The 15682-nt window shown below is 42.4% G+C and overlaps 1 protein-coding gene across 3 annotated transcripts in view; it reads left to right on the top strand.

Annotated features, from left to right (window-relative positions):
- Positions 1-306: 306 nt before the first annotated feature.
- GREB1L (GREB1 like retinoic acid receptor coactivator) overlaps positions 307-15682 on the top strand; it is a 144617-nt gene continuing 129241 nt past the window's right edge. The window contains exons 1-2 of one of the 3 annotated variants that reach the window (XM_056330832.1): positions 425-516; positions 12204-12276. The gene's annotated coding sequence lies outside the window, so the exon portion shown is untranslated. Of the gene's footprint in view, positions 380-424; positions 517-12203; positions 12277-15682 lie in introns of those variants that run through there. The other 2 variants (XM_056330835.1, XM_056330834.1) reach the window with 2 other exon arrangements.

Below are 15682 nucleotides of genomic sequence, written 5' to 3'. Positions count from 1 at the left end.
CGCTGGCCTCCGCCTGCCCGCTCCACTAACCGGTGGCCACCCCAGCGCCCGTTCCCGAGCCATCACCTCCGTCCTTGGCGCGACGCGGCCCCGCTGCCCTGGGGAGGGGGAGGCGGCTCCTCAGCCCTGCCGCCCGCCGGACACCCCCTCACCTGGGTGCGGGTCCCCAGCGGCCGCCGCCCCCTCCCCGCGCCCGCCGCCCCCCCGACCCCGCTCCCTCCCCGCTCTCAGAGCAGGAGGGGCGGCACCTGCGGGTCCGCCCCATTCTCCTCCCCTCCCCTCGCCTCCCCTCCCCTCCTCCCGCCGGAGAGAGACCGAGACCCGGAGGGAGACGGTGGCACCGAGGACGCCGGGCGGGACTGGCGAGCGCAGTTGCTTGGTGTGAGGGGAGGGAGGGAGGAGGAGGAAGGGGGGGGGCGGGGAATAAAAACAAATAAATAGCATTTTAAGTTATTTAAAAAAAAGTGAGGGACGGGTGGAAGGAGGGCCTTTCAACTTCTCTCTCTGCCCAGCAAGGTAAGGGAGTGGCGGGGGGCGCGGAGCTTCACTTTGCCTTCTCGCCGGTTTCTGGGGAGGGCACAAAGGCAGCGAGCGGGTCGGGGCGGCGGCGGGGCGGCAGCGGCGTCCCGCTCGCTGGGTGTCAGTCACCCCGCGGAGCCAGCACCGGGGGCAGCGGCGGGGGGCTGCGGGCTGCCGGCGGCGCGGCTGGCCGCGGCCGGTGTCACTGCCGGGCTGCGGGTGCCTTCCCCCGGGTGGGCGCCAGGTCTTTGTTACCGTCGTTTTGGATCGGGGTAGGAAATGACCCCGCGCCGACGGGGCAAGGCGGGGGCGCCCTGGCCGGGCGGCTGGGGCAGCAAAGCAGCCCCTGTGGGCGGGCGGCAGGCAGGCAGCGAAGCCGCGGGGAGCCGGGGGCAGGCGGGCGGGGTGGGCGCAAGGGGTGCAGGTGGTTCTGCTGGAGAGCGGGCGGGCGGCGAGCTCCCCCGCGCTGCCGTGCGGGCGGCCGCCGGCAGGGGGCTCAGCTGCCTCGTCCTCCGCGCCCGGGGGAGCCTTCGCCTGAGCGGGCGAGCGCCGGCGGTGGGCGGCCCGGGGCGGGGGGCGTGTTTGGGGGGCATTTCTGGCCATGTGCAGGCTGGTTTTGAGGAGGGAAGGAAAGGGTGCCGGGTCTTCTTGCCGGGGGGGGGGGGGGCTGTCCCTGTCGCCGAGGGGCGGCGGTGTCCCCTGAGGACGCGGCAGCCCAAGGGGCAGTAACGGTCGCGCCGGTGGGCGCCGAGGGCGGGCTTGCCGCCGCGGCCCTGTGACAGGCGGCCGTTCCGTGATTCCTCGGCGGTGCTGACGGCCGATCGGCAGGTTTGGCTTGCCGTTAGGAAGCGAGGGTAGAGGGGAAAAGACCGGCTTCGATGGACCCAGCGCCGGCCCTGCGCGGCGGCTGGCAGGCTTACGGTGGGGGCCCGCGGCTAGGTACGGCCGGGCGCGGCCCGTCCCCGCAGCGCTTCCCGAGGCCTTCCTGACACCTTCGGAAGATGAAAACTTTGTTTAAGCCATAGGATTTCAGCCGACCCAGAAGGTGGGCCAAGGGCAGCTGTTTGTTTAGGCCTCGAGCCTGCAAATATTTATCCGAATTCTGAAATTTAAGAATTATCGATGGTCAGAGATGTTTGAAGTGCAGGAGACTTTAAATTACTTGATGGAAAAACATTTCCCATGTCTGCTGCTTGTCAGTACATTTGCTTTAAATACCCTCAACATACAACCTTTTTTTTTTCACATTTCTATTTGTCTGTCTTTGAATTGGTGACTCTTACAACTTCTCCACTGGATGATATTTAAAGTATAGTTGAAATAATATTTTGTATTCTTCCTACTTCGTTGATACCTTGTTATAAAGAGCTTTTTAAAAGATAGGAATTAAAGACTGCTGAAGAAAAAAATGCTGTCTTTTATTTCCTGACTGGGAATAACTGAAACATAATATATATTTTTTAAAAATAATTATTACTGTTGTTTAGAGCTGAGAGTGCATATATCAGTTGTGGATATAGTTATATATGTGATCTCTGAGAGGACAGCCAGAGCTTTATGCACTTTTAAATACTGTAATGCACACTTAAGTTCGGTTTCTGTTAAGGGATATGCCCTTCAAAGAAAAGCAAGGGTGGGTGTTCTATTGATTGAAAAAACTTATTACATTGGTGCTAGTGGGATTAAAAAAAAAATAAATTTGAAAGTATTAAGCCTTATCCTGAAGCATTTGCTTATGAGTGCAACAAAAACACTTGTGGAGCTGGTGGATTAACTTTTAAAATATCTCTTTGCAAAGGAGTAAGGATTGTGTGAGGGATGTCAGAGCTGTTAAGAAATCTTTATTTATTCCTTCTGGTTTTTGAACATATGCATATTTTTTTCTCATGTATTCTCAAGTATTTCTAACAAAATGCTCTAGAAAGTCAATGAATAATGTTCAGTATCTGCCTACCTGTTTAAAGGGTTGGTCTCTGAACCCTGAAGGTATATTTATACATCTGTTGATACAGATAACAAATACAGTGCATGTTTTTGTTTTTTATTGGTAGTGTTCGTGCAAAACAAATTTTTGGCTAAGGTGTTTAACAGAAAAAGGATGTAGTTATAAAAAACAATATGTATGTACCAGGCTTTTTATTAATTTGATTTGGCTGTAGATAATGTAACTATCAGAAATAGCGTTGATTTTTTAGTAAGGCAGTTTTTAAGCCCAGGATGTAATACTAAAGGAAATAAGCAGTAATAGGCAACCCGATCACTGGGCTTTTACTGGGATAATTAAAATATGGGAAGTTTCTTAGGATCTCAGGGACATCACAGATGAAAGGAGGGGTGATCCGTGTGAAAAGTTTGTCTAGGTTTCAAAAAAGCACGTTTGGTTCAAGGTCTTCTTAAACACATAACTATTGGCATTGATATTTGGCAGTTCAACAAGTCGTGTTGAAAGTACTTTGCAGATACAAGGAAGAAGAAAGGTTGGTAGTGTAATTTAGGAGACTAGTTACTTGCAATGGGATATAAGGGAAAAACCTATTTTTTAAGGGAAATCTGGAAAAAAACTCTGTACCCTGCAGCCTATCATATTATAAATCCTGGGCTGTTCATTCAGCGTAAAACTAGACTCAGTGTAACGTCAAAAACATGCTCTAGGAAATCTTATTAGTAACTTTAAAAAAGGATTGAATGAAAACTTAGCAATTTTCAGTGTTTCTAGAAAATTTCAAGTGGGTGTAGAACTAAGGATTTTACATTCAGCAGTGTAATCTTTTGTAGTATCTTTCATATTAAGCATTTTGGAGTGGTTTTTAAAAGTGCTTTTATGCTTTGTATCGTTCTGTACCATATGTTTTGTATTTAATTCTTTGAATGACCACTGAAGTGCAGCCAACTTTGGGTGAATGTGGCAACTGTTAACTAGCGCTTAGCAACAGTGCACAATAATCAAGACGGGAAGTGAAGAAGAATACCATGTCTAATTGAAACTGCAGGGGGCATTTAGGTAGGTAGAACATAATTAACAAAACCTGGGGCTTGGACATGATATTAAGGCATCACATCTTTACTCTTTTAAAAAGGATTGTGATATCATTAATGTAAAAAACATTTTGGATTTGTGGTTTTATACCTCGGATGGATAGCCTTTCTGAGACATACTTGTTTTGTCTATTCTTGCATAATCATTTCTCGCACATAATGCAGAAGACACGTTTTCCTTTGCTTCTAAAACGGATTCATGAGAAGGAGGACTGTTGAGAAGAACAACAAGTGAAGGCGTAGTAAGCCTTGACATTTTGACAATGATGTCTTTTAAAGAATTAGCCTCGTGAACTAGAGTTCATTAGGTATAGTAAGTAATTAAGATATCTCTAATATTTTGAAACAGGTTCCATTGGCACTCTTAAAACAACACTATATGTTTACAATTAATTTTTTGATATTTTCTGTAAGAATCATTTACTTTCCTCAAATCCCGTCTTGTCATGACACTACTTAAAGTATTGTGAAAAGTGTTGCTTGTAACTATTTGTTCAAAGCACTTTTGCCTAATATAGTTGGTCTCATTTTTTAGAAATTCCAAATCTGATAATTTTGATTCATGCTGTATTCTGTGTAGAGATACAAGACATAAAATTGGTCCACGAATGTATATCCCAAACACATTTTGTTTCTAAGAACTCTGAAAATTTCCTCATATAATGAGAGAACTAGTGAATGAATTTTCAGTGAGTCATTACAGAGATTCAATTGCAACTCTAAGCATGGCTAGTATAGCCCCTGTCAATGGATTCAAACTTGCAGGTAGGTAATGATGACCCAAAACGAAGGAGCCGTGCTGTGGGGATGCTTATAATGGAGAACTATCCAGTAGCATTAGGCTCTTAGTATTTTAACAGAGTAATTAATGGGTTTATAATCCGAAAAAAACCAAACCCATAGAATATCTGTTGGAGGGACTTACAGATGACAGAAATTTGGAACAGTTTATTCACAATGGGAACAGCCAAATTTTGTACACTGCTGTTGTTGGCTTGGAAGTATCTAATAGAAGTATGGAGTTCCTTATAGAAGTGACAGGCTGGGTTAATGGGCCAAGGCCAGTTGTATGAGTTTCAACAAGGAGAGGTGTTGGGTCCTGCAGCTGGGTCACAACAATCCCACACAACGCTACAGGCTTGGGGAAGGGCAGCTGGAAAGCTGTCCAGTAGCAAAGGACCTGGGGGTGCTGGTTGACAACTGGCTGAATGTGAGACAGCAGTGTGCCCAGGTGGCCGAGAAGGCCAACACCATCCTGGCTTATATCAGAGACAGTGTGGCCAGCAGGACAAGGGAGGTGATTGTTCCCCTGTGCTCGGCACTGGTGAGGCCGCACCTCGAATGCTGGGTTCGGTTTTGGGCCCCTCACTACGAGAGGGACATTGAGGTGCTGGAGCGTGTCCAGAGATGGGCAACAGGGCTGGTGAAGGGTCTGGAGCACAAGTCTTACAAGGAGCGGCTGAGGGAACTGGGGTTGTTTAGTCTGGAGAAAAGAAGGCTGGGGCGAGGGAACACTATCACTCTCTACAACTACCTGAAAGGAGGCAAGTGGGTGTCAGTCTCTCCCAAGTAACAAGTGAGAGGACAAGAGGAAATGGCCTCAAGTTGTGCCAGGAGAAGTTTAGATTGGATGTTAGGAAAAATTACTTCACCAAAGGGGTGGCAAAGCCTTGGAACAGGCTGCCCAGGCAAGTGGTTAAGTCACCATCCCTGGAGGTATTTAAAAGATGTGTAGACGTGGCACTTAGGAACATGGTTTAGTGGTATATTTGGCAGTGTTAGGTTTATAGTTGGACTTAAGATAATCTTAAAGGTTTTTCCAACCTAAAGTAATTATTTTTGTTTTGGGTGACTCCTGAAGCCATGTCAGATGGTTTCTGTTGTCTTACTCTGTCATACAGTAATGTCACAGCTTCTGTGGGATTCTTCAGGGATGTGAGAGGCCACAGAGAATTGTGTAAACGAAATGTATTTAATGTAATTTTCATTGAGTTAGCATTTTAGGTTTCCTGGCACTTCAGAGTTTTAATTAAAAAAACTCATATGCTTGATCTGAAGATCTTATAGCACATACTGTCAAATGCTTTGGTTAATTTGCATTTTACTATTCTTTATTGCAGTTATACTACAGTAATTAATAAAATTAATATACAGTAAATAAAAATACAGTAAGAACTGTATGTTGTGATATAAAATCACCAGATGAGAAAGATGGTAGGGAGCAACTGGAGTCAGTATGACAAGATCTGATAGAAACCTTCAATTACTATTCCCCATGTAAGGTTTTAGAGAGGTTATTTTGAGGTAGTTTTTCAAACTGATGGAGCTGTGAACAGCAAAACAGCGTGGGCAGACTTAAGATACTATTACTTAAGAGATTACCAGACATCTGTTGTAGTGGTTCCATGAATAAGCATGGAGTGACTAGTTTTATAAAATGCTGTGCAAATATCCTTCTGTTCTCTGCCTTCTATCTCCATCACAGTCTGTAATTAGCTCTTCTCAGGACCGTTGGCATGATCCGAGCAGAGCACTTTGAGGCAAGTGAAAAAGTTAAGTTACTGAATATATGTGCAGTCTGAAACACACTCTATTTTAAAAAAAACCACCACTATTAAAATGAAGATTCATCTGTGCATCTCACCAAAAGTAACAGGACTTCCCTGGAATGTACAGTGTTAAGTTGTTAAGGTTGGTTAGATGGTTGATTATTTTAAACCGATGCATTTAGGGTGGCAAATGCAATTGAACATGTTGCTAGTATTTCTGTCTTTTTTGCGCTGAATTCTGCTGCATCTCCTTCCACAGCACCGATTTCTCTGTTGAATGGAGTACACACCACCAAAATTTCAGAAAAATCAGTAGCCTTCTTTGGAAGACAGTTTAGGCTACTGTTTTTGTCTAGAATCATATAGAATTTTAATTTGGCTTAATAAAGAAGTATTAGTGTGCATAGGAAATGTTTTCCATCTAACATTCTACATATCTGAGCGACATGCCTATGAATTAGGCTCCCCACCTTCTTATATAATGGTACCTCCAACTTCAAAACTGGCTTTCTTGTAGGCTCTCAGGTCTCTAGACATAAGGAGACCTTTTCTGGGAGTTTGATCGTTAAATTATGCTGTTAATTTGATGGTATTTTTTTCTGCCTGTTAATTCCAGCCGTCTTTTAAAAGATAAAGGTGGTTCACGTGCAATTCTAATGCCAGTGCTCAGTGAGATTATGTATGCTCTGAGTTGTATAGTGTCTTCCTTGTGTTATCAGTCAAGAGTAATTAGTAGAGTGTTTGGAAATTGCTGCGTGCCTCATCCTCTACAGTCTTCCTAGTAAAGAGGAAATGACCACTTTTTAAAAACTGAGAAGTGGCACAGCCTCCTTGGCTTAGTGAGAGCTGAGCTCTTTGGCACTTCCTCCATCGTACCCACTTCAGAGTGGTGGTGTAGTGGTGAGGAAGTGCCTCATTCCCAGCAGCTGAGTTCAGCTGCCTCCAACGGTATAAGGAGTCTAGGGGAACTACCTTTTTATACGGGAGTCACTGGTGAAATAAGGACGTTCACAGCACAGTTTTATAAGCATTACTGTTGCCTACCCACATTACCGGTATCTTGGGTTGAAGAGCATGTGTGGCAAAACCTTGTCTTGTCTTGAGGGTTGGTAGTTTGTGATTTGCAGAGACCCAAGCGCTCAGTTCCCTGTCCTGAGCCTTGTGTCCTTCAACTGCTGGTTTAATACTTTATTGCTATTAGTTCTCTGCTTACTGTCTCCTTGGTGCTAAGGTGTTGGTTGTAATAGTGTTTCGCAGTGTACGATTGCATCTCAGTCTTGTCATTCAGCAGATGGTTTCATCTACTTTTACTGCTTTTGTTCCTGCCTTACTGACCTTCTCCCTGTGGCTTGTCAGGAAGCCCCCCAAATTCAGTGTTCCTTTAGAGCCCTAGGTGGCTTTATTCTCCTGTCCTTTCACACTTTCAGTCCACTTTGAGAACAGCTGTTTCATAAAGCAAGCTTAATCTTGTAGTTTCTTTAAACCACTTACACTGAATCAAATTCTTAGTGCAACTAGGTGATTTCTTTGAGAGGACTGAGAATTAGGTCTTGGTTTTTACAGCTACAGTGCCCTTCACTGCATCAAGTAAAGGGAAACAGCTTCCTGCCAGTCATGTTGTATGTGACATTTAAGAACATGGAGGTTTCCTAGTCTTGTAAAAAACGCTTTCCAAACTTATTTGTATAGATGAAATGTTAAGATGTTGTTACTCTTTATAATCGTAATCTCTTGGAAGGAAAATTCTGGTTGTGAGAACAATAAGAAATTAGTTGGATTAGCCAAGCGATCAGTACCAGCTCCTAGAGGAGCAAATTTGAAGAAAACCTAAGGGAAGGGGAGGGAAAGGGCAAAGCCATCCAAGAAGACTTTAATGCTTCGGTTAGAGGCATACAAAACTACTGACGGAGTGTTTAAAAACAGAAGTTCAGAGTGAAAAATATGCATAACTTCGCACTCTTGATTGCAGCAGTTTCAGCAAATTTTGAAGGTTAGCTCTTGCCAAATCTCTCTTTTTTTTTTTTAATAGGAGACTCATTCCTCAGCTTCCAAGCTTCTTGAGGAAGGGGAAGATGATTCGTCTGCCAGATTATTTCACCTTCTTCCTCCAAGTCCACAATCGTGATTTTAGCAGATGTAGGAGGCAAGCTGGATTTCAAGGGCATCAAGATTAAAACGTTAGCTGTCACAAGCTTTTGTGTCAAGAGCTATGGAATCTTTCCTGTGAAACAGCAGGACATCTAAACATACAGATGTTTTTTGTTCTTTAGCATCAACTTAGTAATACCCTTCTTTCTTACTACGTGCCTGAAGTGTTTTAGGAGCTGAATAGAAAATGCATAGGCAGTTGCCTCTTCCAGGTCCTCTAGACTTGACAAACTGGGGAGTGCATGTACATATATATATGTGAAAGAGAAAAGGACATGAATTAGAAATGCTGGGATCTAATATCATAATGGCCCAATGTCTTAATGGGTTATAGGATTCTTTTTCTTTAATGATTGTTTGGCTGAGATGGCTTTATACTGGTCTGAACTCTAACATTGTGTTCACAGTTTATATGTGTGTATGACTAGACTAGGAGTTCTCAGTGTGTAGTAGGTGTGCCACTGGTAATGTTATTCAAAACAGTATGCCTCAGAAGCTCTTAAACAAAAGCCACCATCAAAAAACCCACTTTAATTTTAAACAGCAGATGTGACCTTGTGGCAGAAAAGCCTGGGGGTGGGGGGAAGCATTCTCCTGGCTGCTCTCAGCTATCATAATGAACAGTGTTTGCTTGCTGACTGTCCAGCATGTTTGTTTTATTGAGAGATACCTTGTGCCTGGTGGCTGATGGATGCTCAGTTTTCATCTGCAGCACCGCTAGCTGGCTTTCTGTCAAGCTTGGCTTTTGGGGTGATTCCAGTTATGATGTGGATCTGGTGTAGAAAGAGGGAGGCTGTGCTTGTGATAGGGGTTAAGCACTCCCCTACACAGTGCAGCACAGGTTTTCAGCTCCATTTGCTGTCACTGTAGTAAATCCATTTCTGATTATGTGCTAAGGCCAGACAGATTAACTGCTGAGTTGAACTTATGAAGTTGCATATGTGTGTTGCCAGAGTTCCTCCTGCTGAAAGAGGCAAATCTATATAACCTGTAGGTTCAGAACAGTTAAAAAATCATCCTAACATTGTTGCTTTGATGTCTGTTTAAAGTGGGGGGGGGGGGGGGGGGGGGGGGGGAAGGTTTTCTTTTGATCACCATGTTTAAAGAATGCTGTCCCAGCAGTGTAATAAATGAAAATTGGAACTGGGATGTACTTTTGATAAAAGACAGTATTCTTCCAGATGCTTTTTAATTAAATTGTCCTGTGAAAGTGGGCTCATCTTTGAATTGAGTAACATGCAGTTTGGGGTCTTAGGGCTGAAAAAAGAGAGAGGTTTGCTACAGATGATGCATAGTTTTGATACTTCTGATGTCTGATGATACTGGTATCTTAAGCTGGTGTTCTCAGTTCTGATTTGCTGTATAAACAAGTACAGCATGAACCTCAATGTATAACCTTGACATATGACTGGATCTTTGCTTTGTAGTTCACTATTAGTTTGTCCAAATTGCAAAAACTATGTATTGAGAAACAGATAAGGTATTTGCATGGATTAAAACATTTAATTTTCTTTGAGAAAAACTCTATTTTGTGCCTCGGACTTTTTAAGAAGTGGAACTTCAGTTCTTGATTCATTGTAGTATAGCTGAGAATTACCGAGAACCTCACATTTTAATTTGACAGGTTAGTATGTCAAAAGTATCGATGCAGATCAGCCATGAACCAAAATAAGTCAGTAGTGTTTCACTTTTACAAGATTTCCAATCTTTGGCCCTTCTTTGAGTGTGAGGTTGGAATAATTGACCTTCAGAGGTCCCTTCTAACTCAAATTACTCTGTGATTCTGTTGTTTGTTGCAAAGTGGGGTACTATAAAACCTGTAAGACTAGGCAGTATTAACTATTGGTAAGATACAGCTTCCTGAAGCAATTAATCTGGCTCAAGGACTTTGCAAACATACTCAAGGAATAGGCTATTGGCAGCATGAACTGTTTTAGTAACCTGCTTTCCACTGTCTTTCTGGCCATTTTTCTGCTGTGTGGTAGATGAGCTTTCTGTTTGTCATCAGAAATACATGCCGACTGCATATCCAGTCACACACATCAACAGAGAGACACAGTGAGTTCTGTTACTCACAGCTGTCTGCAGGTCTTCCTTGTCATGTTACTGGATGGCAACCCAGAAATGGTCTGGTGGTTGAGGCGTTGCTGGGCATGTGTTAATAGGAGGGTTGCAAAGCTTGAGTGACTCCATAAGAGATTGATTGGCCTATCTGGGATGGAAGGTTGAGCATCAAAGAGTAATAATGATGCCTGATGAATTGACATTGTTGTATTGTCTAAAATCAGTCTTTCTAGATTGATGCTTGTAATGAAACATTGTACTCTAAGGAAACTTAAAATAAGCCTAGTACTATTGATTTTAAACCTTTTTTCAGGACCAAAATAAAGCATGCATAAAGAGGAGATTCTTGTTTATGTTATTTCAACCAATCACTTCTACTTATTTTGTTAATTGGTGGGGTTTGGGAACTGCTGTTCTCAATTACATGCCCTTGTGCCTCTTTCTGATAACTGAGTTGTGTGTGAACATTTGTTTTATTTTTCTGGACATGTTGATTTTTATGTGGTGATTCAGTATGTGGGTTGTAGTTTCCCTCTGGTTGCCATATTCTAGCTGAACATATTCCATATGTAGAGGAAAAGCAGCCAAGCATGGAAAGAAGAAGGGGGTTGCCCTTTTTAATTCCAGTTATGAAAAGGGGAATGGAGGCTGGATGTCAACATACCTTTTCCTGCTCCAAATGATTATCTGAGTAAACTGTGGGAAGTTCAGGTTTTATAAAAAACACAGCAAGGAGGAAAGAAGAACTAGAATTTGGCAACTAGAGATCGGATGTTTTAGGAAGAAGTTGACTGGCAAATTAACAAGGGCCAGAGAGCAGAACTCTTTTATGAATCCTAACTAGTCCTTTGCACCAAGGACAGAAAATGAGGCCGTATGCCTGGAAGGAGGCTGGCCTCAGGATGAATTCATTAAAACAATACTGTCCTCCTTGTTGCAAAGTACAGTTCATACTGGGAGGGACTGATAAATTTCTCATTAAAAATGCTTGTTGAAAATGAGGTCTATTCTGTGTGTTGTCACAGTGTCTTTCTGATCTGGAATAAATCACATAAACTGTGTTTCTTTCAACCAGTGTGCAGAGATAAGAGAACATAATGGTGAATCTTCTGGTGTCCATACTGTCATGACATGTGCCTGGAAAAATAGCCCCAAACTATGAATACATAAGGAGAAAATAGTTTAAGAGAAATGTCTTCTTTTTAAATGGGTTGATGTCAAACTGGTGAGTAAGCAGTTAAATGCAATGGCACCATGTAGCCATATGAAGGATAATATTCAGATTGTGATTTTCTTTGTTTTGGAAATGAGGCTTGCAATGACCTATCTGCAGTCATTACTGGCTTATCTATCCCTGATGTTTTGTAATTCCTTCTCTGTTTCTACAGGTAGACTTATTTTCACATAACAGAATTTTTAACTGATCATCACTGTTCTTTACCATTCTGTTCCTTTTCCCATCCTTTATGGGAGAAAAGCACTAGTATGATTTTAATAAGATTTCTGTGTTCAACTCATCTTTGGGTTCCATTTCTGCTACTGCTGAATTACTTGCTATTGGGAAAACATGTTTTTGTAACTTTAGCTCAAGTTTAGTACATCTCACCAGAGCAGGTCAGAGGTAACTGTGGAATGTTCGTGTGTTCTGAACATGGCCGATTGCTACTATGTTCCATGGCAAAAAAAGATCGGGTTTCGTTTGGATCATTTACAGATACATGCTTTATTTTGCTGGAGAATTGCCTAGTTCAAGGTAAAGAGTCAAGTTAAACTTAATGTAATAACAGATTGAGTTAGAAGACCTAGAGTTCTAAACTAGCAATTTGAGAGCTAGAGAATCCATGGAAAATCTGTTCGTGATTATTTATTTATTTATTTATTTATTAGGAAAAAGATAGTGGAAAGCAGGCTACTCTGACCTCACTTCATAGAATCATAGGATTATTGAAGGAGATCTGAGGTAAACTTGCATCCTTTCGCATTTTGACCAAAAAATATGCAATATGTCTGGAGATTCCACATTGGCCAGGGAATACAGAACTTGCTTTGGACACTGAAGAAAAACACGATGGCATATTTAAAAGGGGAAAAGGAAACAACCTTTCTTTCCCCTATTATGTGGTTCTCTCTCTTTTATCATGGCAGAGTGGTGTGAAGGACGTACATTTGTGAATGTGAGAGAAAAAGCCTCTTCTAAAACTGATAAATGCTTATGCAAAACTACAATGTAGGTTATTTCCTGTAGGGTGCATTATGTACCAGCCCATAAAGAACATAGGGCTTCTGTTGCCATGGTATATTTCACACCATTTACACTGATGTTCAAAAGAAACAAAACAGTTGTAGTCTGTAAAAAATTTAATAGGCCAAATTACTAACATGCATTAGAGAAAAATTGTATTTTTATCATGTCTTATGTAACCAAATCTGAATCCGTTAGAAAAACGGGTATATCTGTTCCTGAATAACTCTGGGATAACTATCATTGCCAGTCTGATCAAAGAGACTAGTTTCCATAAAGAACTGGATTTCAGTGACAGGCATCTCACTAAGCTGTGAAGGGGCAAGGAAAAACAGCTGTAAAAATGTTGATGTTGGCCATGAATTTACATTTCATTTGAATGCTTGGGATGATACTAAAATGTGGACTTAGGTTTGCAGAAGACCTGGTTTTACTTCTGAATTCTGCCGCTGAGAGAAGACACGTGGCTTCTATGTACCTTGGTTTCCCTATCTGTAAACCAAGGATGCTGGTTGTCCTGCGAGTTGTTTAGGCACTGTGTTGCAGTAATGATTAGCCATTACAGTCTTCTGTGGCTGAGCCTGCAGGATCTTTAGTTCAAGTCTCCTGTCAAGATCTTGGGCTGCTAAGCTTCATCAGTAAGCTTTACACACAGTAGACTAAACTGTGTTCTTTGCATACATAGAAATAGTTATTAATTTGGCTTCTGTGTTCAAACATTATGTTTAATTTCTATTAACTTAATGTTAATTAGTTGAATATAAACATCTCAATCTCTGGTTTCCCTGTGAGATCTCGTTGCTATATGCGGAGAGCCAGGGCAGCATCTCCACCACAATGACTTTGTGGTGAAATTGGTTTGAAAGTCCAAGGCCCTTGGTGTGTGAAGCAGCCTGTGGCTGGGGCTCTGTTTACCCACCGTAGCGGTGCTAAACAGTATCTGGGTTGGTGTTAAAGGAGTATGTGAAATAGCCAGTGAAAAAAGGCTGGGCTGTGTTTCACAGACGGTCTTCGGCTGGCTAAAGCAAGTGGTAGTTGAGGGGGGAGTAAATAAGGTGTTTGTAGACCGCATGCTGTCACAACCTTTCCCCTCCCCCATACCCACTCACTCTTTCTTTTTTTTTTTTTTTTTTTTTTGGCCATATGTTTTAGTAGTCTGTGTCAGTGGTAATCCTGGCTCTGCGCTTTTAAAGGATGATTACCCGGTTTGTTGCCGAAGTGAGACTTTTTTCTTCCCCATTTAATTTTTGTGGTCATAATTGTAAACTTTTTAAATTATTTTTTTTTAATTTTATTGCAGATTACTCTTTGTATGGCTGAATTTAATCACATCTCTGTTTTTGCAGCCTGCTGGCCTGTAAGCAGTTTGTATTGTAGGGGCTCAGACAAACCGGTTTGTTCTCTGGATGCTAATCTGAATTTCAGAGCTGCTGTCCTTTACCCCCTGGCTCTCTGCTCCCCTCCCCCTCCTCCTTGCTTCCACAAACAGCCACATCGGGTCTCTTTCTTCCCCCTGGCCCAGCCCAGCAGAACAGTAAATGTTGATTATCTTTTCCTACTCATCCCATACCCCAAGTAGCTGATTATCACTTAGAGTGATTGATGGACTAGAGAATTAGTGCTCTGAAAATTCAAATGCTATGAAAGTCTGCTGAGCCGTATGTTACGTTGCAGATACTGTGTTGCTTTTATGGGATTACATTTTATGGATTTTTATGGGTTAAAGCAGGTACAGGGTTTTATGATGACTTTCAAAAAAAGGTCATCTCTTTTGTTAGAGTGTGATCAAGGTCATGTTGGTTTTATATAAAACGGTCATCAGGAATTCCCCTCCTCCAGGGAGTCGTTTCACAGGTCTCCAGTGAGCCTTGACCAAACACGGAGGGGTTGCTAACTAGCATTGGACCCTTGCTTGTAACCCACCTTCATGGTAGCTTTCATAGCATGGTTACAGTTAGCCACCTTCTTGCCTAAAAAAAGGGAAAAGTGGCTAGTGGGCATGCAGAAACACGTTGTCATTGCATGGAATAAACCCTCCTACCTCTCATTTGGAAAATAAACAAACCCACAAACATACCGCCCTAGTAGAACGAAATGTGTGTCGGGGAGGAGGGGAATAACACGTAGGAAAAGATTTATGCCTTCCTTTGGTCTGTTGCTTGGTAACAGAAAATGCCTCTTAAGCCTATTTTTGGAGAGGGGAGGAGTGAAACTTGATTCAGTGACCATCTGTCCCGAGCTGGTTGATTTCCTGTTGAGCTGTCCTTTGTTTCTGTCAAACAATTGATTGTTACCCTTTCCAGATAAGAATACTGTTGGTGACATTGCCCTGAATCAGCAGGTTGGCTTGTGGCAACCACAAAACAGACCTATTAATTTTAATTATTTTTTTTAAATGTTTAAGGGGTTTTGGTTCTTCCAAGGCCACTATCTGTGGTTTTGCTGGGGTTTGTTTGTCTGTGTTGTGTTTTTGGTTTGGTTTTGGTTTGGTTTTTTCCTTTTGGGGAATGCCCATCAGTACAGTAGGCAAGTATAATAAATGTAACTGAAACATTTTTTTTTTTTTAAAAGGATGTAATAATGCCCTTTTCTTAGTCTGAGATTTTCGGGAAAAAGCACCCATGGTTTTGGACCTGTTAAGCCCTTTGGCAGTGGGGGGGAGCAGAAGTTAATTGAAGTCACTATTGAAGAAATCCCCACTGTTTCTGTGAAAACAAACCCCACGTTCTTAATTGCAAATGGAATATTTGCTATTGTTCTTGCTTAATTGTCAGAAAATCATTCTCTGTTTGAATACCTCCTGGTGTTTGCTGAATAGGTTTGAACTCAGATTATTTTAAAGTCATCTATTTATATTTGCAGAAGCCTATATTTTTCTTTTAGTTTTATGCATGCAGGATATGATGTGCATGCACATGCAACTATGTGGTATCCTCTGTAGGTGCCATTATTTGTTAAGCATTCCAATACTGTTTGCTTCCCTGCCCTGAATTTCAGCTTTTGGAGAAGAGGTTTATAGTTCCAGGTATCTACTGAAGAAAAATTAAGGCATGTGTGTCTAGAGCAGATGGGTAATACATGCAAAAAGAGAGGGAAGTCCCTCAATGCAGTAGGACAATGATAG

Source organism: Falco biarmicus, chromosome 3, assembly GCF_023638135.1.
Source record: "Falco biarmicus isolate bFalBia1 chromosome 3, bFalBia1.pri, whole genome shotgun sequence".
NCBI lineage: Eukaryota > Metazoa > Chordata > Aves > Falconiformes > Falconidae > Falco > Falco biarmicus.
The sequence above is the reverse complement of the archived record's forward strand: the minus strand, read 5'-3'. Positions and strand labels throughout refer to the sequence as shown.